The following is a 26,315-nucleotide window of genomic DNA, read 5'->3' as shown; positions in this document are numbered from 1 at the left end:
CAGAATGTTTAGCTAATACGGCGAAGAAGCAGCTGAGATTTAAATCTGGGAATGTCAGCCCCAAGTAAAGGCTGCTCCCTCCCCCTGCCAGCACACTAAATATGAGTGAGAGGGTGAATCAGACCAGGGAGTGTTCTAAGAACAGAGTAATGACGTGAGATATGGAGTGGCATCCAACCTCGATATTTCTGGGGGGAAATATGAAGAGAGTTTGTCTTGAAATTTGTATTAAATCTGGGAAAGGCCCAGCTATGCTCTCACTTCCTAGGAAAATTTGGAGACCCATGTTTTAAAATCAAGTGTTCTCTTATTCAACTTTAAGAAGGAAGGAAACTCTGACATGTGCTATGACATGGATGAACCTTGGGGATATTATGCTAAGTGAAATAAGCCAGTCACAAACGACCAAATACTGTATGATTCCACTTATATGACACCTAGAGTAGTCAATCCAGGGAGACAGGAGTCAGAATGGTGGTTTCCAGGAGATGGGGGGCGGTGGGGGGGTGGAGAATGGGGAATTGTTTAATGGGTCCAGAGTTTCAGTTCTGCAAGATGAAAAAAGTTCTAGAGATTGGTTGTACAACAGTGTGAGTGTGCTTACTGCTAGTGAACTCTACACTTAAAAAGGGTTAAGGTGGTAAATTTGAATGTTATGTGCATTTTACCATAATGTAAAAAAAAAAGGGGGAATGTTCTCATTCCTACTCAGGTACGTGGAAGTGAAGAGCCTTTTGTTGTGCTGGGGCATCTGGGGGATGCCTGGGGCCCCTGTGGCTTTAGATTAGTTGGTAGGGCTGAGGTCAGCTGAAGCCCGAGAGTGGAGAACCTGGGAATGAGCTCCTGAGTAGGTTGCCTCCATGAACCAAGAAAAGGCTCGGAAAGAGCAGAGGCTTTCCTGCCCTCACTGGACCCGCAGCTTCTGGGACCTACTGGCTCACAGCCTCACGGAGAAGATAAGCAAGCAAAGAGATGTTTCAAGACAGTGTGAGAAACCCGTGACGGAGGAAACACACTCTCTCTCTGAGAAAACTGTTCAGGGAACGGGGACCATTCATTGAATATGTTAGAGCTCAGATTCTCACACAGAGGCACAAGATCAACATGGGCTTGACCCTGACTAAGGGCGGCTGTGGCGTGGTGTTGCATGGATGCCTGAACCCTTGGAGAGGAGGATTGGCAGACTCACCCCAAGCGCTGGTGGACGTCATGTGCGCTGGGGGCTGGCAAACTATGGCCCACAGGCCAAATCTGGACCACCCCCTGATTTTGTACAGCCCGCAAGCTAAGTATGGTTTTTACATTATTTAATCGTTTTTAAAAAATCAAAAGAAGAACGATATTTCATGACACGTGAAAATTATATGAAATTTGAATTATAGTGTACATAAGGAAAGTTGTATTGGAACACAGGCACACTTGTTTGTTTACTCATTGTCTGTGGCTGCTTTTCTGCTGCAACAGCAAAACTGAGGAGTTGTGGCAGATAATATGGCCTGCAAAGCTGAAAATATTTCTCACCTGGCTTTTACTGAGAAGTTTGTTGACCCCGGTCTAGTCCAATTTTTTTTTCAAACTAGACTAGTTGTGTGTTGTGGGATCACAACCCACAACTCAGTCATGAGTCAACTTAGTGGAACATGACGATCAGCATTAAAGATTAAAAAAAAGACTAGAAAAATGGGCAGAAAATATCAGAGTACATCACTTGTTGTAAGGTGATTTTTCTCGTGAAACATTTTTTTCTTTCCTTAAGCTTTTATTTCAGTTAAGTAGGCATGTGTGCACTCAGTCACGATGGGAACTGTTTCTCTTATTTATGGGTCTTTGTTCACAATGTAAGAAAGCTACCGCTCTAGGTGAACCTAGGGAATTTACTGCTGTTCACCTGGATATCGGGGATAAAATTTGGATGAGCGTCTCTGAGCTATGTCTGCTCAGGGTGTGGTTGTCTGTTCCCAAAGCCCAGGTTCAAGCAAGGTGGGTGCAGGATTCCCTGCTACATCTCCCTCCCCCAGAGCACTGTGGTCCAAGATGGCCAAGATGCGATGCCCGACCCCAGATCGGGCTGTTTCCTTGTTTCCGCCCAATGTTTCTCCCACTTGAAGAGGGAGGTTTCCATTTTCCCAGAGGGCAATGAATGAGGAAGGTTTGCCCTTTGGCATAAAGAGAAGAACAAGCAAGGCCCAGGACCAAGGACACGGAGCTCCCTTCCTGACCCCTTCGACTGACAGCTGATATGGGAGTGACGAAGGACGGCTCTTGTGCAAGGTGACAAGAGGCAAAATCTGAGAAGGCTTTTTGTTTACAAACGTATTGCCCAAGGTGTCACAGATAGAATTGAAAAACATCAATAGCGATCAATGGGAACAGATCACTGGCCCCATCCATTAAAAAAGAGCAGAAATCAGGCGTGGAGGAAACGAAGGGGAAGCATGTACAGAGGATAGAAACACCGGTACAGACCTCCCCCTTGCTTCTCCCCGTCCCCTTCCCGACCTTGCTCTTTCTCCTTTTTCCTTTCCCTCTGTTCCTCCACCTGCTCATCATCACCCATTTTTCTCTATGCAATGGAAGGAAAAGCATTGATTTGTCCAAGAGCATCTGCCTGTGTCTTAGAGGCCGACTTAGAGCAGGGCTACCTGCTTTCCCCCTCTTTTCTCCCAACTGTGCCCAGTGTGTCTGTTGACTTTAAAATAGTGAGTCTATGAACTGGTGCTGAGCCAAGCTTCATATTCTCAAAGCCGTTTATCATCAGCATCCTCCATAAAGGCCTTAAACAATCAGACAACAAAAGCCATTACGGTGGGCTTCCCTGGTGGCACAGTGGTTGAGAGTCTGCCTGCCGACACAGGGGACATGGGTTTGTGCCCTGGTCTGGGAGGATCCCACATGCCGCGGAGCAGCTGGGCCCGTGAGCCATGGCCGCTGAGCCTGCGCATCCGGAGCCTGTGCTCCGCAACGGGAGAGGCCACAACAGTGAGAGGCCCGCGTACCGCAAAAAAAAAAAAAAAGTCTTAAACACAAGGGACACTGGATTAGGGGAATTTGATCCCAGTAAACCAAAATGACCTAGGAAGAGATACTTTAGAGGATGAGAATCAGGCAATTACAGAGAAAGCAGTTTCACCACAGAACTGAAGGAGGTAGATAGGGGACTCAGCAGGAGACAATAACCAAGGAGCAGGCTAGCTTTTCTGGGGACGAAACAGTAGCTGACTGGGTACCAGCCAGAGTACCAGGGTTAGTGCTGATTGGGGTCTCTCTCAACCTGTCTCCCTCTCTCTCATTTATTCATTCATCCATTATATTGGTGGTTTCTTATATGCCAAGCATTTTCCTGCATGTTGGGCATGCAGATTTAAAAGATACAGAAATAAAATCTCTGCCCTCAAGGAATTTGTGAGCTAAAGCATTACCTCATTCCTTATCTACCAGACAGAGTCTGTATCCTGAGATTTCTCATTTTGTTTCAAAACAGTTTACTCATTTAAATGGCTGAATATGTAGTTTGAGGGAACACCATGGAATGTGGGTCTAGAGAGACAAAGGAGGCAGCCGTGATCCCAAGCACAGGCCCTGTGAGGAGGGGAGCAAATGCGGTTCTCTGAGGAGTGGAGAAAGCAGTGCCCAAGAGCCTTCAGACGAGGGGCCCCTTCTGCCATTTCATCTCTGACTGTCAGAGGCTCCCCGACAGACCTGGTTGGTAAGTGAAGTGTCAGGAGGATGGATTGGCCTCGCACAGTGAGATAGGTAATGACCTTTGAGGCCAGAAGGGAAGCAGGGGTCCCCGTAGAGTGGTCATGCACTTAGCCTGGAGAGAGTCTGTGTCTACTGCAGGCAAAATGGCATCCGGCAACATTCCTTTGCAGAGACATAAACCCCTTCTTTGTCCTGATATCATCAGTAGGATTATACCCACTCTTTAATATTGGGCTCGGCGTTGCAGTTGAATTTGTTCTACGTTCTGAGACACTTTCCCCTTTCTGTGGCTCGTGGAGAAGGACCCGTGCTTGGATGAATAGCAGTGGGGTGCGGTGAGGGGGGCTATGGCGCCGGCCTATAAAGTGGCCAAAGGACTTTTACACAGGTGTCGTCCATCCATTCATCCACCCACCCCACCAGCCACTGGTTTACTTGAGAAGTGTTTACTCACTTCTCCCAATGTGCCCTGATTCACACCCTAGGGACAGAGCAGAGAACAGAGTCCTACGTGGCAGATCCCCAAGCTCCAGGTTTGCCGTTTATCTCGCCAATGGCTTCCCTTGTACAAAGGCCCAACTTTTCATTCCTGAACAGCCTTGTGTCATCACAAGAAGGGAAGGTGCAGCCATAGGGATAATGGCAGTTACTGCTCCCAAACAAAACTTACCTGTTGGGAGTCAGAATAGTGTGAGATCGTTATGAAAATCGCCTCTTGAGTCCACGTCTCAAGAGGGATCAAGAATGAGGACGATGGGGGCTTCCCTGGTGGCACAGTGGTTGAGAGCCCACCTGCTGATGCAGGGGACACGGGTTCGTGCCCCGGTCCAGGAAGATCCCACATGCCGCAGAGTGGCTGGGCCCATGAGCCATGGCCGCTGAGCCTGCACGTCCGGAGCCTGTGCTCCGCAACGGGAGAGGCCACAGCAGTGAGAGGCCCGCGTACCGCAAAAAAAAAAAAAAAAAAAAAAGAATGAGGATGATGGAAAGGACCTGGGGTGACAGGCTGGGTGGGATGGGAAGAGCCCTGGACTTAATTGACTGTGTGCCCCCAGGGTAGTGGCTTCCCTAGTGGTCACTGGGCTTATTTGTAACGGGAAGGGGTTGGGCATGTGAATCCTCAAGATCCCTTCGTTCTGTGATATTGAATGAAGTCTGCTGATCTGTGTCTCACTCCCTCCGCTCTCCTCTCTCCTGTTGCCCCGTTTCTTGTCCTTTCTGGATCTGACCAGCTCACAGGTCGATGCAGTCCTTCCTCCAGGTGTTTTTCCTGCAGGGCATTCCGTTCTGCCAACATCTTGAATTACCCTCTAACCCTCTCTTGTCCAGTAGAACTTCCAGTGATGGTGGCAGTCGTCATGTCTGCACTGGCCACCACTGTATCCACAAGCCACACTGACGATGAGGGCTCGGAATGTGGCTGGTGTGACCCGGACCTCACGTTTTATTTAATTTTGATACATGTATCTAGTAACTACTTTGTTGGACAGCACAGCTCTAACCTCTTTTCCCAATGCTCTTTGGTAGTTATCGTGTTTATCTCTTTATTTCTTCTTAAGTCACTGGTTGAGAGCTTTGTATCTGTAGTCCAACTTCCTTAGCTCGAGCCCTGCGTGGCCTCTCATTAGCCGCGGGATCTTGGGCAACCTACTTAATCTTTCCAAGCAACAGTTTCCTCACCTGTGAAATGAACATATTAATACTAATAATTCTACCTGCTGGGATCGTTGTGGGTATTAACCAAGATAATGAGCGTAGAGCACGGAGGAGGCGGGGGAGGAGAAGGGATATATTCCATCTTTTCTCTTCTGTTAGAGTGAAGTCTTAGGGACTAAGACAATGTAACCTTTAGTTATTACCAGTTAGCATATGGAGACCATACTGTCTCCTGGGCCTCACATAGGTTTCCTTTTTACTTGATTCCCATTCTCTTTGCTCAGCTACCAGCTCTCCTGTGTAGATGCCCAGGTACCTCCGTGCTCTTCACCGGGGCAGATACAAGCCTACTACAGCGCCCGCCCTGATGTGAGCTGAGTGACTGTCACCCTGTCCTCACACACGCACGCATGTGCACACACACTCAGACTTCTCAGAAAGCAGATGGACCTAGGATTTCATTCCTTCAGACACATGTGTGTCTCCTGTGCCTCGCTCCCCTCCTCTGGGCGATGGGGAACAGGGTGATAAGCCCATTAATTCCAGGCAGGCCCTTGTCGCTCTGCAGGTCCCCAGCCCCCTTCAGACCTGCCCTCTGGCCAACTTGATCTCCCAAGTGACATCTCTCAATCCTGCCCCAGGAATCAGATGTCTAAATAGCAAATGAAAGATTAATGCCAGTGGCCAAGATTGGGGTGTGAATAATTTAAAGGGCAGAATAAGAGCCAGCTCCACTTACCAACAGGGCTGCCTGGGCAGAGGTCAGGGAGAGGGAAAGGGCCAACTCCGGGCCAAGGATAGGAGGTTGTGGATTCTAAAGAATTGACCTGGGAGAGGATTTCTTGTCGTTGGTGTTGGGAGGAATTTGTAGTTACAGCCAGAAAATGGGTCCTTTGGCATTCTTATCAATCCAGCGATTGTGGGTTTCATGAGGAGTGTGGGCAGTTTTCAAGTGGGTGCCATGTTTCCGTGGATATTGTAAGGCCAAGGACTGCCACTGGATGAGCATCCGGTGCCCCTCACGATGAGGACTGCCTCTCACCGGGCTCTGTGTCCTTGTTGCCACCTTGAACCTGTTGGGCTCCAGGAGTCCACGTGACTGGGTTGTTCGGTGGAAGCCTTCCTGGGGATACGGAATTTGATGCGACGAGGGGAAAGCAGCCTGATGTTTGTGAATTGAGCAGATATTTTACAGTCAGTGTGGCTCTTGTCCAGGCAGGAAACCTCTGTGTGGATATTTTCTTCCACTTTTCCTACCACCTTGGTCACCTCCCTGCTACCCCAGCTTCCTGTTAGGTTTACCACAGACTCTCCTCTGATGGTTTGGGGTCTGATAAATATTTTCCCCTTCGGAAGTCTTTAGCAGTGCGGCAAGAAGGTTACATGATGGATTCTCCCCATCGCTTAATTGAAGCCATAAAAAATGAAAGGAGAGTCTCCAATAAACGAAAGCATTACTCACCAGTGGATAGAGAGGGGATCCCAGAACCGGTCCCGGGAGGCACAGCTGGGAAGCCCTCCAGCTGACTGTCTATTATGATTATTAATCACAAAGGCAACAGGGCTCATCTGCACGGAGCTTCTTAATGAACTTGGACCCATGTCCTTACAAGATTGTAGCCATTATAGCAACCAGGGCCTTTTGGTTTCAAATCCCTGAAGGCTTAGTTGACTGGGATGGATATCCGAGTGTGTGCATTTGTCCTGGTGCTCCCCCAAATTATAAGATACGTGTGGTTGTGTCTAAGCCCGAACAGTGGAAGGGAGGAAGCTCCATTTGCTGTGATTGGGAGACTCAGGTGGTGATTTAGGAGTATAAGAGCATAGCTGGTGGCTGGTGCATACTATTATGTGTGTGTAATATTTATGTGCATGTATAATGCAACCGTGGTAGGTTAATGGTTGCATGTTGTGTATGGGGTAGCGAGAGTTTTGTGTGGTGGGTCGTCGATATGGGGGTGGGAGTGAGACGTTTTAATAGTAGTGGGTGTATATACTCTAAAATAGCATCATCTCTATGGGGATTCCATAACATTTGGGTTTCCAGGTACATTACAAGTAGGAAGACCCTAGAATTTGTTGTCCAAATGAAAAGAGTTTTAAAATAAAAGGGGGCATTATTAATATTTTGCCTAGACGACTCACATAAACCAGGATTGTTCCAGGCTACCAGAGATGTGTGGGAACTCCGCTTATAAGCCACCATTGACTGGCTTAGATGTGTTTTTTCCATTGTGTTTGAGCTTATGTTGAGGGTGAGTTTCTGCTGAGGGTGAGTCTGGCCGAGTTAGAACGTAGAGGCATGGGCAGAGGGTTGCCTCGTGGTGGCATCTGCCCTGATTTCTGCCGTATTGTGTGAGAAACAGCCCCCTGGACCCTTCCCAGGCTCACTGCTCCTGTTTCACAGATGTCCTGGTGGGGTGCCCAGGTCTTGATACCTGGCGGACTTTGGCACACACTCTAGGAGCCCTGACTCACTCGGGATGGAAAGCATGGCCGGTGAGCCCGTGGGCTGCAACCTTACTGCTCTGGGAGAAAGTGAACCAGCCCCTGTCCAGGGAATCTTCAGAGTCATGATCTGGGGGTTTGCTGTGTGTGCCCTGGGTGACGGTGCTGTGAGCCAGGAACCAGACTCTGCTCTCTTGTGGTTGGGTCTGTCCTTGACTGTGCCTGGGCCTCAGTTTATCTCTGTGTGAAACTCAGGGAAGAAGAATGTCTATTAACAAGAGTACTGATGTTTGAGACAGCGTTTAAGACGAGCTGTGTAAGAGAAAACACCCTTTTCTGTTTCCCTCCCTCCTTCTTTCCCTACCCCTCAGCCCTGCGATTCTTTTGTGTGTCAGGTGACTTTGCCTCTAAAACCCCAGAATTTTGTTCCAGGGAGTTCCTCCACCTCAGCAATGGCACCCTTGAGGTTTGGGAGGGAAGGAAAGAGGAGCCCCACCCAAATTTTGGCCAGTGTTTCCCAAGTGGAGGTCCCTTCCCACTGCCCCTGGTTTTCTTTCTGGCTCACCCTATGACCAACAGCAGGTGATGTGCTCCCTAGAATATCACCTAAAGGATTCTGTCCGGGCTGCTTTCTCCAGAGACCCTCTCTCCCACCTTCTCCCTGAAAACCAAGAACTCCATGCCGCAAGCAACTAGATGTAAACAGAAATTAATCCATCTGCCAAACCTCAACATGTCACCTGATCCCTATCAGGGCCTCATAGTCACCTCCAAGGAAGATCTTATTATATTAAAAAGCAATTGCCCTCCAAGCTGGTAGCACTAATAGATTTTCTGTGATATTTATACTGGATTTAGCTTTCAGCTTACGAGATGCCATTCCCTTCCTTCTGCCTCTAAGCCCCTTCGTTTTTGCAGAAGCCTCCCACAATTTCAGTTTCCCACAGGGCCTCCGTCTGCAAGATGATAAGCTCCATGAGGGCATCTGTCGCATTGAATGTTGCATCACCAGTGTAGGAAGAGTGCCTGGCATGCGGCAGGCATGCAGTTTCATCCATCCATCCAATTCATTCATTCATTCATTCATTCATTTGTTCATTCAACAGATGGAGCCAAGGTCTAGAGGGGGAGACAAAAAACAATAAATAAATAAAATAATAAGTAATAAGGGCTTTGAAAGAAACAAATAGGGTGTTGAAATAGAGGATAATCAGGTTGGGGGCTCTACTGTGAATGGCAGGAAGAAATACCCACCCTGAGATCTACAGGATGACAAGGAGCCAGCCATGAGCAGAGCAGAGGGAAGTGCTTTCTAAGCAGCAGGAGCAGCTCTATTGGGGGTATTAGGTGGGGGGAAAACTGAGCAACGCTGAAGGCTTGGGAAAGGCCCCCTGAGGATAGAACTTTGTAAAAGAAGTTGTTTATTGGATTTGGAGAGGTAAGGAGGAGCTAGGCCATTTCAGAAATATCTGGGGTGGTCAAGACCCTCAGGGATGTGATTGGTGGAGGAATTTGGAATCCCTCATGCTCTAAGCATAAGGACCTATGTGATCTAGAGAAGAGGGCCCTGGGAAGTCTGGGGTATGCAAATGAGAAGTGGAGGTGGTGAGGGGTTTACTTTGAACAAGGGGTGCTGCTCGGCAGTGGGTTGGATGCCAGCACTTCTGGGTCTCCTTTTCTGCTCACACTTCAGTGGACACATTGTTTGCCTGTGTCTTCTGTTCCTCCATGTTTATAAAGATCATGTAACTCTCAACAGCACGTCTGGACTCATGTGGCTCTTGCTTAGATTGGAACAGAACTTGAAAGCAGGGCCTTGCTAAAGCCTTGTGATGAGTTGACAAGACCCAAATTTCCAAAAACACGCATGAATGTAACAATGGCAGTAACAGCCCATTCTTACCTTCCGGGCCCTTTGGTGTCAGTAAATTGAAAGCCGTTCCAATTTGAGAAAGATTTGGTGGCAAGAGCCAAGCCTATAAAATATCCTTCACAGGTTCTGGTCTTGTCAGAACTAGTTGTTGATGGGGGATTTCAGGGCTGAGGCTCAAGTAGGGCAGAGAGGCAATTGATGGGAGTTGCCTAACGGAGACCAGGGAAGTAGAACCTGTGCGGAGCATCACCCACTCCAGGTGACGGGGCCTTCATCTGCGGGGAGGGGAGAGAAGGGAGAGCTTTTTGGATAAATGGAGCAGCTCATTAATTAGAAGTTAAACGTCCCTCTTCCTCTGCCAGATCGCAATACATTCAAGTGAAAGCATATGAGCACAAGCTCGTTCCTTTCATTCTGTCTGTTTCTAAACATTTCCTTGCATTAAAACCCCCCAAGTTCCTTTCATCCTTGACAGCCAGATCATAGCATGGGGCGAACATAATTGGGATGACAGCCAAGACACCAGGACTTTTTCTACAAGACACTGCTGAGGCCTGGGGTTTGCCTCTGGGCTGTTATCTCCTGGGGCTCATATCTGAGGTTTTGGGTCTCAGGGGCATCCCTGCCCAGGAGGGATGCTAACCTGCAGTGAGGGGATGGACGGACGGGCAGAAAGGGCAAGACCTGGAGTTCAGAGAGGTCCCTGGCATCTTCTACATTTCCCAATGGAGATTCTGTGAAAGTATCACATGATGGTGGCCTTTCCCACCAGGACCTGGGGGTGGGGTGAGTGCTGGGGGAGGGCAGCCCAGAAAGACAAAGGCTTTATTATCAAAAGGCAGCACTTTGGCCCCTCCTCCCTCCATGAAACCAGCCCCTCTGGCCTCCATCTCATAAACATGTCTCCCACTTACAGAAAACAGAATGCAGGCCCATCAGAGATCTCCTCTGCTGTTCGGAATGGAGGTGGTAATCCCACGATCCTCCTGTGGAGGGGAAAGGGCTAGGCTGGGTCTGTTCCCAACTGTCCGTGTGATAGACGAGGTGACCTGAGGCCACCTGGTCAGCGTCTCCATGCTTCCCCTCCCCTTAGAGCCAGGAAAAGCATCTCTGCTGCCTTCTGCCTTCTCAAGATGCCAGGTGGGAAAGGCAGTGACTGCTCAGTAGCTGCTTGAAGAGCCCAGGAGGAAGGACCGTGATGTCCATGTGATACTACAGTGTCTGCTCACTCAGTAGGACTTTCAACCCCGTCTGTAAGGAGGAAATGTGAGCCCTACAAAGAAAGCAGGAGCGTGGGGCAGATGAACACAGCCCACGTTCCCTTACCTGTTTGCCTATCACTGTGCCCTCTTCCCCAGCTCCCACAAGCAGTAGGGACAGCTAGGCGATCCAAAGCAAAACTTGTCCTTATTACTTTTAAACCATCCCGGTTATCACATGCAACTCTCCCCTCAAGGATTTACAGTCTTAGCTTCTCTCAACCCAATAGACTCAATTCAGGAAGAGGGAGCTGGAGAGGCGAGACTCAAAACATTTCACCACCAAGGGCATAAAGCCTAATGCTGGGTCAAGATCCCAGAGGTCCCCTGCAGGGCCAGGCAGGCCTCCTTAGGGAGGTCCTTGAGCAGTATCCTAGGAGAAGAGGCTGGGCTTCTGGGGCAACGGGGAGATGTCAGAAGGCAGTGGCTACTTACCAACCAGTGTGGAAATATTTCACTATTTTATCTTCCACCCTTCCTGGTACATACTGGCCAGATATCAGGTCTAGAAGCAGGTCCTTATTTTCTTTGAACTGTGGGAAAGATGGCCAAGGTCCAGAGGAGAGATGCAGTCTCCCGGCCCTCTGTATCTGTGGATGTGGAACCTGTGGATACAGGAGGTCCACTGTACTATGCCACTGTATATAAGGGACTTGAGCGTCTGTGGATTTTGGTGCCTATGGGGGTCCTGGAACCAACCCCTTGCAAATCCCAGGGGACGACTGTACAATCACATGAAATTATCCAATTGTGGAATTGCACCTTGGAAGAGACCTGAGAGATTCATTCATCCTCTTGTCCAGGGTAGGAAGCTAGTTTAGTATGTGGATTCTCCTCATTTCCCCTCCCCTGTGAACCATCCAGGTGAAGTGGGATTATCAAGAGAGGGGCAGACTTCAAGGGATGCCAGATAATACCACTGAGGAACTGGGACTCAGAGACATGAGACAATCACACACTGTGAGAGGTGCCCCATGCTCAAAACAGACAAAAACATCCCTGGTGTTTGGTCAAGGGGGGGATGCTGGGGGCTGGAGCCGCCAGAGGAGGTTGTAGGATGTGAGATTTGTCCTGCTGTCCCAGCATGCGTCATCATGCTGTCTGCCCTGGGCCCAGGAGATTAGCTATAGCTGGGCTGGTGGATGGAGACTCGGGGCTGAGGCTCCACCTCCCCCAACCGCCATTCCTGGCTTCACAGCACAGCTGCCAGCAAACCCCTTCTTTCGAGTGTTTGGCTCCAGATGTCCAAACCCAAGGACATCGTGTCAGCATGTTTCTCCGCTGACTGTAAAAGAACAGCTGCATCTTCTAGAAGACCCTTCCAAGTCCATCGCTTGTTAGGATGATTATAGTATTTTACTCGTAAGTTGGTTACGCCTCTTGGGCCCGTTTTTGAGATTCCACTCTCAAACACAGGGGGATGATATTTTGAGACACAGAATGTGAGAGCAGGATGGATTCTAGAGATCATGTGATCCTACACACTCATTACAGAGATTGGAGGGAGGGGTGATGGGTGGGGGAGGGAGGGAGGCAAAAAGGTCACGTAACTTCCCTGAGGTCACCTGCACATGTGGTGGCAGAGATGTGACTGGTCTTTTCCCTCTATAACGTACTTTTTTGTTCAAAGTTTTAAAAAAAATGAATTTAAAATGAAAAGTTTTAGTTTTCTTTGGAAAATACAGAAATGGATAAGAAAGATAAAAGGAAATACATACCCAGAGTGCTACCTCCATAGCCATGGTGTTAATATTGATATTTCCTTCCCATTTTTATGTCAATTATTTTCCATAATTAAGGTTATTATGTATATATGTCTATATATACATATTCACTGAATGGGCTGGAAAGGAAATCATGTATAGATATAGATATATATACACGAAGCCTTGTAACTCAAGTAATTTCCCCACTTGTAAACCCTTCATAAACGTAATTTTAAACATGTGCTTAATATTCTATTACGTGCATGTATCATAATTTACTTACCCACTCCCTTACTGTTTATAAAATTTAAGTTATTTCTCATTTTCAAGTGATAAATAATGCTAATATGAAAATGATTGTGCGTAAAGGTTTTGCCTTGCTTTTTTTTAATCTCTGTATTTCAGGCTATTTCCTTTGGCTAGATTCCCAGAAGTGATGTTTCTAGGTCAGAGGTATAAACACGTTCAAGATTGGCTATCTATTACTAAATTGTTTTCTAAAAGTATTGTTCCAATTTATGTTCTCACTAGAAAGCTATGAAATTTATTAAATCTTCGCTAATGTGGTAGACAGTCCTCATTTCCGATGTGAAAAATCTCAGTGTTCTAAGTTTAAGGGTGGCTGTGAGACAGCCAGGGATTGTGATATGAATAAACTGTTTCATTGAGCATTTTTGAAAATTCAACAAAGCCCTGGATCCACCCTAGAAAGCAAAGAATTGGCCCCATTTAGCTCAGTTGGCTAAGACCAGCCCCACAAACAGAGGCCTGCACCTCAGACCAGGAGAGATGTATTGATATAGCCCCAGGAATTTTTTTTTTAATTAGATTGGTCCCTAGGAGACATGCTGGAACATAGGACCTGAACAGTCCATGTGCCCGTGTGCATGCGTGTGAGTGTGTGTGTGCGTGCGCACCACCAAAAAGCATCTCCGTTCCTGAAAGAAACCAGAGAGCTGGATCAATGGACTCGTAAACATGTCTCACAATAGAAAATTGGACTGATGCACCGTCCTGTGGAAATCACCAGGGTGGCTCATTGGCCTCTGTGATGGTCCACGCCAGTCCATCTCAGCCCTGCTGTTCAGAGAACGGCCCAGTCCTGGGGGTGGGGTATCCCAGCAAGGGTCAGGCCATCTCAGCCAGGCTCGGGGAGGGGAAAGGCCAGCTGAGATAATGAGCCCCTGCTCATCGCAGGGAGGTCTGCCAGGGAGGGACCACTCAGAACAATCGAGAGTGTCGATATCTGTCTCTCCAGATCCACAAGCCCAGGACTGTTAGCGCAGGTATGCCTAGAGCGCCCAGCCCCCCAACTTCACACGAAACATGAGGACGCTGAGCTGATTGGTCCTTATAGAAGCAGATATCCCACTTGGGCGTGCTTTCCTTCTCTTTAGAAAAGGGGGAAATGAGGCCTGGAAGGTTGGATTTCCCCCGCAAATCATCACCCACTCCATTTCGGTTCTCTTGAGACGCCCTCAGCCTTCTCTGCTAATACAGCAGAGGGTAAACCCAGGAGTATCGGAGACTTGGGCCTTCTTGTTTCCGTTCGTGGAAAGCTGTGTGGGATGCTGGGGTCGGGGGACAGGCCATCTGAACTCTAGCCCTGACTCCAGTCATCCATGTGACTCCAGGCAGGTCACCAACTTCTCTGGGTCACACCCTTCTCGCCTGAAAATAGGAGTCTGGGCCTTTTTGAAAATTTCATAAGTTTGTCATATGAAAAAATTGAGTATGCCGGGCTTCCCTGGTGGCGCAGTGGTTGAGAGTCCGCCTGCCGATGCAGGGGACACGGGTTCGTGCCCCGGTCCGGGAAGATCCCACATGCCGCGGAGTGGCTGGGCCCGTGAGCCATGGCCGCTGAGCCTGAGCGTCCGGAGCCTGTGCTCCGCAGTGGGAGAGGCCACAATGGTGAGAAGCCCGTGTACCGCAAAAAAAAAAAAAAAAAAATCGAGTATGCCTAAATAAGTGACATCTTGGCAAGAAGGAAGCAGCTGCTGTGAATCGAAGAGGCCAGAGGAGCAGTCCTTTTCCCCATCTCATGTGGTCAGGTGGCTCCTGGGGGTCCTTTAACATCAAAAGGCAGAAAGAAGAATTAAAGGTGAACAGCAGGTGAATTAGAAAGGGCCTGAGTTGCTGCATTCCTGAAAGTCTCAGAAGCAAGGGAAAGCCTCAGGTGGAATAATTTAGTAGTTTAGTAACTGCGATTTCTAAGAAGTTCTTGGGGAGCGTGTGACTTACCTAATGCAGCTTCATTCACAGCCCACGAGGACAGCGCGTGGAGCCCCATGGCAGGAGGAATGTGCCGTCCTTTTCAGATGCGCCAGCTGAGGTCTGTGCTGAGAGCTAGTCATTGGGGTGATACGGATGTCCTTCTCCAAAGTGGCCCAGGCCTCCGGAAAGTCCTTGTCACCCTGCAGTTTAGCCCTGGGGCTATTCAGTCACTGAATTTGTCAGGCGTTCTCTGCTTCCAAAAAATGGGGTCTTGGTGGCCTACACTGCAGCCATGCGGAATCACATCCCTGGCTCTCAAACAGTGCTTTCCAAAGGAGGGTCACAACCTCTTAGTGGGCCATTAAGTCAATTCCGTGGGCTGGGACTAATATTCTTAAAAACGGAATAAGATTAGAAAATATCAGAGTGCATTGCAGGAAGCAAGAGCAAGACTTGTTTTCCAGAAATGTATTGTTTGATCCTGGGTTTCAATGTGAGTGAGTTCTCCTGAGTAGGTCTCAATCAAAACAGGTAAAACTGCTCCAAAGGATGGGGAATCTGAGGAATAAGGAATTCAGAGGCTCTCTGTACATCCTCATAGTGTATATTTCATGCCAAGTGGGTATGTGTGGCTAGAATCCAAAATCGCACCCGGGCTGTGCTAGGGATGGGCTGTGTGCCACCTGGGTGCATCCACTCAGCGCATTGGCTCCTGGCTTTGTGGCCTGGGCTCTGGACCCTGGAGACCCGCCTCCTCTCCCGGAAGGACAAACACCTGTCACCAGTCCTTTCAGGTGGGCAGGGAACTCTCTATCTCCCTTTGTCCCTGCTCCTCTGGCTGCTTTCAAGACTAAGGAGGTTGAATGAAGCAGGAGTAAAGTCAGAGAGAAAAAGGAGTGAGCCGGGCATCTCACAGTGAGTCAAATGTGGCAGGAAGGAGCTGCAGAAACAGCCTGGTCCTGCCCATCATTTTGCAAGGAACCTGATACTCAGTGAAGCTGTGGGCAAGCAATGTGTAGTAGACGGTTTAAAACCTGGGTTTTCAATCAGCAAAGCTCACACTCTGTCCCCTCTGTGTGCTGTCCTCATCCTGGCTGGAAAGCCCACATTTTTGCAAATGGCTTCTGAGAGCTTTGGGGTTAAACACACACCCCTCGGAGGGGAATGTAACACCATCACCACCACCACCCACACACACACACGCACGTGCACCTCCAGCTGCCCTACTCTTACCTTCTCCAGAAACATCTGTCTTCTGAGGTTCTCAGAGCAGAATGAGCTCCCACCCCAACAAGGAGGACCAGCACTGGGGTAGCCAGTGGGGGGGAGCGAGGGTGACAGGAAGGCCACCAGCATCCGTGCATCTGCGTTGCTCCCTCACACAGACTGTGTAGCCCCATCATCCCATGCCTCCAAGCTTCTAGTCTCAGACACAAGAGAGGATAATAATAATGATAATGAATAACAACAATTGTGGTGACCAGAATAGTAATCAGAGCCTACGCCAGGCACTACCCAGGCTTGGCGCTGTTCTAAGCACTTTACATGAATTATGTCAATTAATCTTGTACCTCTATGATGTGGTGCTTTTGCTCTCACCCTTTGAACAGTAGACGAAACGGGGCACAGGGACGTTAAAGAAGTCACTGTCACACAGCTCGTTGGATCCCAACCCTGCGGACTGGCTCTGCAGCCCCATTTGTAGACATTGCCCTATATCATGTGGCCTCCCTGTTGCCAGGTTCACGCCGGATGCAGCGTGACGGGGCCTGAGCGGCCTCAGCTGAAACCCCGCACAAGCCACGCTGGCCAGGCAGCATCCTAGTTTCTCACCAGGCCAGTGACACCTGCCCAGTGCCTCCCTGGCTTGGGGGCCTGTGAGAGTGGGTTTGCAGCAAACAGGGAGTGGATGCAAGCGCGCTGCTCCCATCCAGGCTCTTCCTCTGTGCCTGGAGGCTGGGGGGCCAGCACCTTGTCCCCCTGGGGTTCAGTGGCGAGGTCACTGGGATGCATGTCTCATGGCTCAAGGGAGAACTTTCAGAAAAGTTTCAGGGACGTTACCTGGAGTTTTGTGGAGCAGGACCCGGCAGGGATGTGGCATCACATGCAGCATCCATCAGCCTGCGGGAGGGTTACATAAGGCATGGCTTCCTGGGGAACTATTTAGGGTCAGGCCTCCAGGTGAATTCCCCAAGGAGATCTGACCCATACTGCGTCACAGAGGTGCTTGGGGACCCGTAGACACAAAAGAAGTGAAAGATTTTCTCTACCAGCCGCCCTCAGAGCCCGGGCCATCCTTGCCCCGAGGAGTGACAGGGATGACTCTGGGCCCCTCCGCCAGCTCAGCGGGGGCGTGAGATCTGTTCTCCCCATCGTGCTGCATGAGGCCAGCCCCGTGGGAAAGTAAGTGTCTCTGAAGCACACTCACCTGGCCGCCCCGGGAACTGAGAAGGGGTTTGCCTTGGAAGGGACACTGGCCAGTGAGAGTCTGCAGGGTGGGTCCAGGTGGCCACCTTCTCCCTCCTGGTCACTCAGCTTCTGTCCCCCTACATCGGCGCCCCAACACTTTCTTCCTTTTCTCTCTGCACACACCCGCCCCGCCGCCCGCAGAGTGAAGCTAGAAACCTGTCTTTTGGAGTTTGCTGTCCTCTGTCATCGCTTTCGGTAGGGATGAGGGTGGGGGAGGAGGTAGGAGAGAAAGAACAGAAAAACCTAGGAGGGAACAGAAGTCCCCATGTAACCCCAGGCCGGTGCGGGAATCCGGCTGACACAGCAGGAAAGCAAGATTAGTAACAAGTGAGAGGGAGATGATTTATGTTTTGTGCCTGAGGATCCATGGAAGACTTCCAGGTGTCACCCAGGCTGCCTGGCGATCTTTAGCATCCATTAGAGATGCAGACTGTGCCTGGGCCCCCTCGCCTTAGCTGCTGCCTGGTTTTAGGCTAATATTTTCATCTACTCCTGTGTGCACGGGGCTTCTCAAAGCCTCTCTTCCCTGCCTAATTTCTCTTTCTCAACTTTCACCTTTGGATGAAAGCAGGACATGGCATCCTGAGAGAGCACGTGATTGGGGGCTGGGCTCTGGAGGAGGACAGTGCGTGACTACACATCGGGATGCCTGCGTCTGGAGCCTCCGTCCCCTTCCCTGCCCACCTTGGGGCTATGTGCTTGCGTCCAGGCCTCGTAGTCCAAGGCAGTTCGGCAGGAAAGTCTTCTTCGGTAGTTCGGCAGTTCGTCTTCTCTTTTGTCTCCACTCTGAGTGCTACTTTCTGGGACGGGGATGTGGAGGGGGGACTGCCCAGCCTGCCTTGCCTCACACGAAGAGCAAAGGTGATGCAGCTAACCTAGGGGACACTCAGCATCAGCCCCAAGGGGAGGAGAGTTCTGGTTACTGCACGTTGGCGTGGTGGCATTGGGTCAACCAAGTGGTTTGTGTTTTGCTAACAAGCTTGTCTATACTAGTCCCCGGATGGTGGGTCAGTGGGTGGCAGTGCTCAGCACAAGAAAGGAAGCAGCTAGGTCAAGGACACAGTGTTTCCGACCAAGCCGGCGTTGGAGTTCACAGCCAGACCATCTCATACAAAGGGATGGTTCCCCGGTCATGATGTGGGAGGTGCTCCTCCTGGTCCTCTGATGCCTTCCTTTTGAGCCCAATTGACCTAATAGACTGAACAGTTTGAGAGCAGCCTGCCCTTTGCTCTGCGTGCCCTGGGAGGGCAGTGGTGGGTGCTACAGGGAAGAAAACAAGCTTCGGGATGGGCACTAGTGTTTTGGGCAGAGGGCGTCCTCTAGAATCAGGAAGGCTAGCCAGCTGCCCCTCACCAACTGGCAGCCTGCAGCAGGACACAGCCAGTCACCTCTGTATATACACGGGACAAATTAATGACGGGCATAAGGAAAAAGCAAGGAGAGGCTCTACAGGGCTTTTAGAACTTGGGCTTGAGCATCTTAAAGCTCTTTCTTTACCTTTACAAACAGAGCCCCTCAGTCTTGCTGAGGTGGCCTTCCTCTGTCAGATGAGCACCTCAGGTTACTTTATCTAAATTTCTGTCTCCCCTCTGCTGTTGGGGTGTCTGTCACTTATCACTTGTCACAGTTGTCAGTGATTGCTGATGTGTCACCCGTTTAATTTTGTTTTGAAATTTTCTGTGCACTTGGAAAGAGATCATCAAATTTAGACTTGTTTGTAAAATAAGAATAAAAAGGCACTGAGTGAGTACTCCAGGGACCTGCTGTGACAAGTGCATTAGCTTTGGTGTGTAGGCACTGAGGTGTTTATTTTAGCCATTCCCAGGCCATCTCTGGTATTTTCTGGCACTTGGCTGTGTTCCGTGCTGGGGATGTCTAAGGCCAGCTGAAGTGTGGGTAGCTAAGGTGTTTTGAGCCACGATGAGGACTGCTTACGTTTCTACCCATTGGTACTATATTCTGAAGCCTCTCCAAGTTCTCCACGTTGCGGTTACCCAAGAGAGGCTGTGTGTCTTCTGGAGAATTGTCTCTGCTGACAGTTGCTCTTGGCAATTTGCAAGGACTTAAAGCTGGTTCAAGTGGTCGAGAGAGCCACCTGTCCGAAGGCAGGGAGAGAGCCAGCTTATTATTACCACCTTTATCCACCCTCACTTCTCCCTGTGCCAGATTCAATCCCCCTCCTCCTCTTCCTCTGCCTCCCCCTCCCCCTCCTCCTCCCCAGGATGGCCACGCCATCTCCAAGCCTTTCCTTGCCCACCTGCAGTGCCGTTGCCCGGCTCCTCTATCTGAATTCTCCACCTCTGTCAAATCCTGGTTGAATCCCACGGCTCCGCAAGGCCTTCCCTCGTACTGCACCTCGCTTTTTCTCTGGACGCCTGTAACACTTTACGCAGCTGTTGAGCAGTTCATTTATTTATTCAGCAGGTATCTGTGAAGCCTTTGGTACAGAAGCCTATGTGGATGGTTTCCCAATTTCACGTGTTTGTCTTACCTTCTCAATCAGCATCTCCACTTCTGGAGCAGCGGTTCTCAACCTTGGCTGCACACGGAATCACCTGGAGAGCTTTGAGAACTCTGGAGCAGAGGCTGCACCCTAGACTCATTAAACCAGACCCCAGCAGCACGTTCTAACAACTTTCTATTTTGAAATAATTGTGAATTTGCACGCACTTGCAAGAAACTATACAGAGGTCCCTCATACCCTCCATTCAGTTTCCCCCCCACAGTAACATTTCTACGTAACTATGGTACAACATCACAAGCAGAAAATTGACACAAGGTGCAATCCACCAAAGTTCCCCATTCGGATTTTGCCAGTTGCTATGTATACTCGTGTGTCTGTGTTTATGTGCGCGCACATACTCAGTTCTACGCAGTTTTATCCGTGCGTAGATTCGTGTAACTACCTTTTGATAGCATTATTTTTCAAAACTCCCAGGTGATGATCTCAGTGTGTGACCAAGGTTGAGAACCATGGCTCTGTGAGCTACACCCCATCTGCATCCGACAGTACCCAGCAGTTGACACTCTTCATCATTTTTGATTTGGTGTTTCTTCTCCTCAGCTGACTCACCCAACCCTCTGTGGCCCATCAGGCTGCTCCCACCCTCCCAACTGCAGTCTCCCCCTTTACCCCTGCACCCAGACCCCGAGCTGGGATCCACGTGTCAGGTTGCCAGCGTCCTCCTCTGGCCTGCTCTCGTGGATAGCTATTTCCAGGGCTCGGGAATGAAATTGAAAATAGAGCAAACAATGTGACAGTTTTCTGCTGCTATTTTTTCTCCCATGAACAGAATGTTCAGCATTATTTTTTTCTCTTTTGTGCAATACTTCAAGTAAGAAATAATCTGATTGGAATGCTGGCTTATGCTGTTTAGAAGCCCGCAGTCTCCAGCAAGCCGTGTAGAGGGAGCTTTCCCAGGGACCCTGACGGTGAGCGTATTGGCGAGTAGTCAGCTCTGGGCCCCATCCAGGTGCTGATTAGGCCAGGAAGTAAATGGGCCACATGCATATGGATGGTTCTTCCTGAAGCTTCTCTTTGCCTTGGAAGCTTTGTTATGCTTTTGCCTGAAAGCTATCAAGGAGTGGCCTGGCTCTTCCACACGGGGAAGGATCTGGGAAAACGTGAGGGTGTCTGAGGTGGGAGCACATTTTGTCTCAGACATTGTCCCCTGAATAGCTTAGGGGACAGATGGGCATTCTTTGTGCCCCAAGTCTGCTTTTCTCAAGACCCTGGAATTTGAAGCCTGAGATGGGCTGGCTGTAGAAAACGCAGTTGAGTTCAGGGCTGGGGTGGGGTACGGATAACAGGAAAATGCTCTTCTGCATCTTGCTGGGGCCTCCCCTCCAGTCCCAAGAGAGGGGACAGGAAGTTTTCATGATTGTCAGTGTCGTATGGGAGCTTAGGGAAAGTGGAGTTCATCATTTCCATGAGACATTAGTCTGAGTATGTTCGTTCTTTCCCTAATTTAAGAAACATGAACAGACATCTGCTCTGCGCCATGTAACAGGCTTGGTTCTGGGGACGTGAAGATGAGTAACACAAACCCTCACTAGGCATTTGTCACTCTAGATATGGTTTAATTTTATTTTTTCTCCTGGGGTGGGAGAGTGGATCAGAGTTGGGCAGGAGAGGAAGTTGATCATTTTGCATTCTTCCCATCCACAAATGCCCAGAAGATGTAGGGACAGAACAATTTAAATTTTAAACGTCACCTTCGGGCCTCCCTGGTGGCGCAGTGGTTGAGAGACAGCCTGCCGATGCAGGGGACACGGGTTCGTGCCCCGGTCCGGGAAGATCCCACATGCCGCAGAGCGACTGGGCCCGTGAGCCATGGCTGCTGAGCCTTCACGCCTGGAGCCTGTGCTCCGCAACGGGAGAGGCCACAACAGTGAGAGGCCCGTGTACCGCAAAAAAAAAAAAAAAAAAAAAGTCACCTTCCTTATTCTTCAGGCCCCATGGAAGTGTCCAGATCTTGATTCGGATGTTAGTTACACCGGTGAATGCATTTGTCAAAAGCTCATCGAGGGGCTTCCCTGGTGGCACAGTGGTTAAGAATCCTCCTGCCAATGCAGGGGACACAGGTTCGAGCCCTGGTCCAGGAAGATCCCACATGCCGCGGACCAAGTAAGCCCGCAAGCCACAACTACCGAGCTTGTGTGCCTAGAGCCCGTGCTCTGCAACAAGAGAAGCCACTGCAACGAGAAGCCCGTGCACCACAACAAAGAGTAGCCCACGCACAGCAACGAAGACCCAACGCAGCCAAAAATAAATAAATAAATGTATTAAAAAAAAACTCATCAAAATGTACACTTAAGAGCTATACATTTCCCTGTGTGTACATTTTACCTTAAAAAAAAAATCACATTCCAGAAAGAAATGGAAAGGAAGCAGTGAAGCCACAGTTAAGAGAAGACAACTTTCATCAGGAATAAAACCCTGACTTTGGGGCTTCCCTGGTGGTGCAGTGGTTGAGAGTCCGCCTGCTGATGCAGGAGACACGGGTTTGTGTCCTGATCCGGGAAGACCCCACATGCCGCGGAGCGGCTGGGCCCGTGAGCCATGGCCGCTGGGCCTGCGCGTCCGGAGCCTGTGCTCCGCAACGGGAGAGGCCACAACAGTGAGAGACCCGCGTACCGCACAAAAAAAAAAAAAAAAAAAAAGCCAGGTCCCCAACACAGCCCAGGGGCAGAGGGTGTGGCCTCAGAGTACGTGCTCTTTGTGGATGGTCACTTGAGTCTCCCATGGCACCCCAGGGTGGGGTAATGAGATGCCACTTGATGACAGTAGTCCTGCCTTTTAAAATGACACTCAGCAAAGGGGCAGCATGACAATGACACCTGCTTATCAGCCCCGCTCACCTGCAGTCTGCGAGGGCTGGGCCACCCTGCCCATTAGGTCAGCATCTGTCCCCATCGGCCTGCCTGCAGCTGATGCTCATTAATCCTGGAGCCCCGAGCCTGGAGGGAGGACAAGGCCGAGCTTTTAGAGCCATTTATGACAATGGGCTTGACGAGGGCTGCTAGATTGATTTATAATTGGGCTGAGAGCCCCCTGCATCCCTGGAGCCCAAGCTCCCAAACTGGGCCAGTCCAGGAGGGTGGTTTGTGCTCATTGGTTTCAGGCAAAGGACCAATACAGGGTCCTGCCAGACCAGCAGAGCAGATTCCAGCACACCCTGGGGCCTCCTGGTTTGAGGGTCCTTGTTTGGGAAACTTAACAGAACCTGCCCTGGTCCCCTCAGGAGGACAGGACACTCATCAGGGTCTTCACAGGCCAACTTCGGGATCAGCCTTCTTAACTCACAACAGTTTTGCAGGAAACTAACAATAATGAAAGCAGCGCATGATATGTATTGACCGCTTACTGTGTCCTTAGCATTGAGCGAAAGGCTTCAAGTGTATTGTCTCATTCAGTGAGGCATAAGAACCGTTATCAGGCGTACTTTGCAGATGAGGACACTGAAGCACAGAAGGTTAAATAACCTGCTCAAGGACACCCCTTAGAAGAGACAGAGCTCAGCTCTGGACCAGGTGGCCTGGCTCAGGGATTTGGTGCCTCTGCTTTCTGTTGCCCCAGGCACAGGACTTGGCATTGCCAGCCTAAGCAATGGGTCTGACGGGTGTCAGAGATGCTGGGAGCCTCCACCATGAGATGCGAAGCCTGGGCCAATGGAAGGGAAGGTGGCTGGGAGTCAAGAAACTGGGATTCCAGCTTCACTCCAGCCACTCAGCTGCCGTGTGACTTAGGTGTGTTATCTCTCTGCTCGGTGCCGTCAGGCACACTGTCACTAGTTGTTGTTTTTAAATAAAGATCCCAGGGTGCTATAAACGTGAAAACACTTGGAAAAAAGTCAATAATGGCAGCAGTGACCATCCTTGGCCCAGCAGGAAGGGCCCCACCATCGGGAGCCCCCACTTGGAGGAGGGCAGCGCGTTTCCGTGGTAATGCTGTCTCGTCCTTCCCCTGGGCAAATCCCCGCGTCTGTCTTCCTTCTCTTCCGTGTGCTGTGATGTGGCCAGGCTTCCAGGAAGCTCCCGTGTGCCCACCTTCCCTCTGGGTCTCTCCCTCTGGGAGTGGCTTTCCTGAGCATGTCGTGCAGAAGGCATCTTATCTCACTCCTGTCCCCCCAGTTCTCCCTGCTACCTTCTCTGCCTTCTCCTGGCCTCTCTCTTGTTCTACTGGTTCACGATCATCAAAGATGGATCTTGGTTTCCAGACTGTGAACCCACCTGTCTCCATTGCTGCAGGTTTCAGAGCAGCTGTGTGACGGTGGGGTTTTTTTGTTTGTTTTTTTCGGTTTTTTTTCTTTTTTTGTATTTTTTACGGCACCAGAAGCTGCTAATGCATAATTCAACAAACAATCCAGAAATGCATCAGAATTCAAATTACTCACATCAGAGGGATCTGGATGTTAAACACTGTCTCTTAAAAACCCACTCCATTCATGCTGGTCCCTGTCCTTTTATCTTCCAGTATTTGTAAAATTTTCAGGAAGACTGGGCTACAGATGGGAGTTTCAGCCTAAAACTGATGGCTGCGTAGCCCTGTGGAGAACGTGGTGGTATGAGGTCCCAGCCCCCAGCCCTGGTCAGCAGTCTGAGTGGCAGGTGCTGGGTCTTGGGGCTGATTCTCCCAGGCCCCAGGCAGGTGTGGGCCAGGGCTAGCCCTGAAGTCCCTGGTCTTTCTAGCGGGTTCACCCCGACAGAGGCAGGCCCCTGCCCTGAAGAAGGCAGCAGCCTACTCTCTGTGGAGAGGCTGTGCTGTGTAGCAGTTAAGAACACAGGCTTTGGAAGGAGACTTCCATGATTCAAAGTCTGGCTCTGGCACTAATCAGCTGTTTGCCCTTGAGCATGTTACTTAACCTCTCTGTGCCTTCCTTCCTTTATCTATAAAGTGTGGAAAATAATAGTGCTTATCTTATAGTGCTGTTGCGAAAGCTAGAGTTAATGTATGTGAGTGCTACGTAAATGTTGGTTATCATTATTATTCCAGAAACTTCCATGGATATCTAGGGAACCCCTGGGTCTCCCCATTCCTTTATGGGATCTCCAAATTTCAAGGCACTCTGCTGCCCCAGGAGCACAGCAGGGGCCGCATAACCAGACGTGAACTGTATAGGTTGGAAATACCTGGCCGTCTGCAGTACTGTGTAAATGACTCCGTGTCCCCAGCCCACCGCTGCATTCCTCAGATTTCTCATGGCCCACCCACTTCATCAGCAGGACTGTCTCTGGGGTCTTCTCTTCCAAGGTTTTTATTTATTTCCCCCTTTCATAGGGTCTCAGAGTCTGAAGAAACTTCCCATGCATCTTGCCCCTCACCCCATATCCCCCTCTGCCTGGATGGCCACCCACCAGCCCCAGTTCTCAGCCATGCCCGCTAGCCTCCACGGACCCCACTGCCCGGTCCTCTGGCAGCAGACACACCTGTGCATTTGCTAAGAGGCTGGAGGGGCTGCTGTGGCCAGCCTGCCCTCAAGTCCAGACCTGAATGCCTAATTGCTGTTTCTCCACTCTTTCCATGAGTGAAAAGTGGGGTCATCTGATCGTTAGCCCTCGTGGATGCTTCTAAGCCCCTGTGGCTGTTATCCATGTGTTGTGGGGCAGGGGACCGGCCCGGCTCCACCTCTGCCGAGTGTGCAGCCAGCTCTACCTGCCCCTCAAAGGCGGGACCCTCTTTCCGTGGGGTGAGAACTTGGGTCCCTGAAGGCGAGACTTCCCAGAGCTGGTCCTGGAGCTCCCTGGGCTGGCGCATCTGAGCCACAGATGGCCATAGAGGTTGCTGGCTAAGTGGAGGGAGATTTGTAAGTGGCGAGGAAGGGGGGGGGTTCAGAGCAGGACTGAAAACGCGGCAGGTGGACCAGCTCCTTCCTTGTGACTGGAAGCCCAGGGCAGGGGCAGTGGGAGAAAGTGGGGAAAAGCACTTCATGGATCCACATGGTCTCTTCCTGCGTTCAGTGGGACCCTTGCTTTATGCCAGCTGAGTTTTAATCCCATGCTGTATGCCATGTGGCTCGTGGCTGACTTGAGCACAGAGAAGTGAGGGAATTTACCCAACATCATACGGTAGGTTAACGGTGGAGGAGAAATGAGGACCCAGTTCTCTTTTCTTTCAGAACAGCATATGCCGCTGTCCTGATGGCTAGAATCTTGGATTCAGACAACAGGAACACCAAGGCTCAGAGAGGTGAAGCGACTTGGCCAGTGTCACACAGCTTATTAGTGGCAGAGTTAGGACTAGAACCCAGGTTTCCTAATTCTTAATCTAGTGTTTGTTCCACTTCCCACCCCTGATCACTTTCGCCAGTCTCTTCACCTGCTCCCCTCATTAGCTAGGGAGGAGGGGTCCTCCCAGGGACTGGCATCTGCTGGTGCCATCTGCACAGAAATCGGCCTGGGTGTCTCAAGGGGGTAGGACAGAGGCAGCCCTGGTGCCTGGGCAACACTTCAGAGGGAAGCCGGCCCCATCCCGGCACAGGGATTGAA

General features: G+C 50.2%; 1 protein-coding gene across 2 annotated transcripts in view; it reads left to right on the top strand.

The window, feature by feature from the left end:
* PLXNA4 (plexin A4) overlaps positions 1–26,315 on the top strand; it is a 622,339-nt gene that overhangs the window by 324,524 nt on the left and 271,500 nt on the right. The window lies entirely within an intron of this gene.

Source organism: Mesoplodon mirus, assembly GCF_964341445.2.
Source record: "Mesoplodon mirus genome assembly, chromosome: 9".
NCBI classification, from domain to species: Eukaryota; Metazoa; Chordata; class Mammalia; order Artiodactyla; family Ziphiidae; genus Mesoplodon; species Mesoplodon mirus.
The sequence above is the reverse complement of the archived record's forward strand: the minus strand, read 5'-3'. Positions and strand labels throughout refer to the sequence as shown.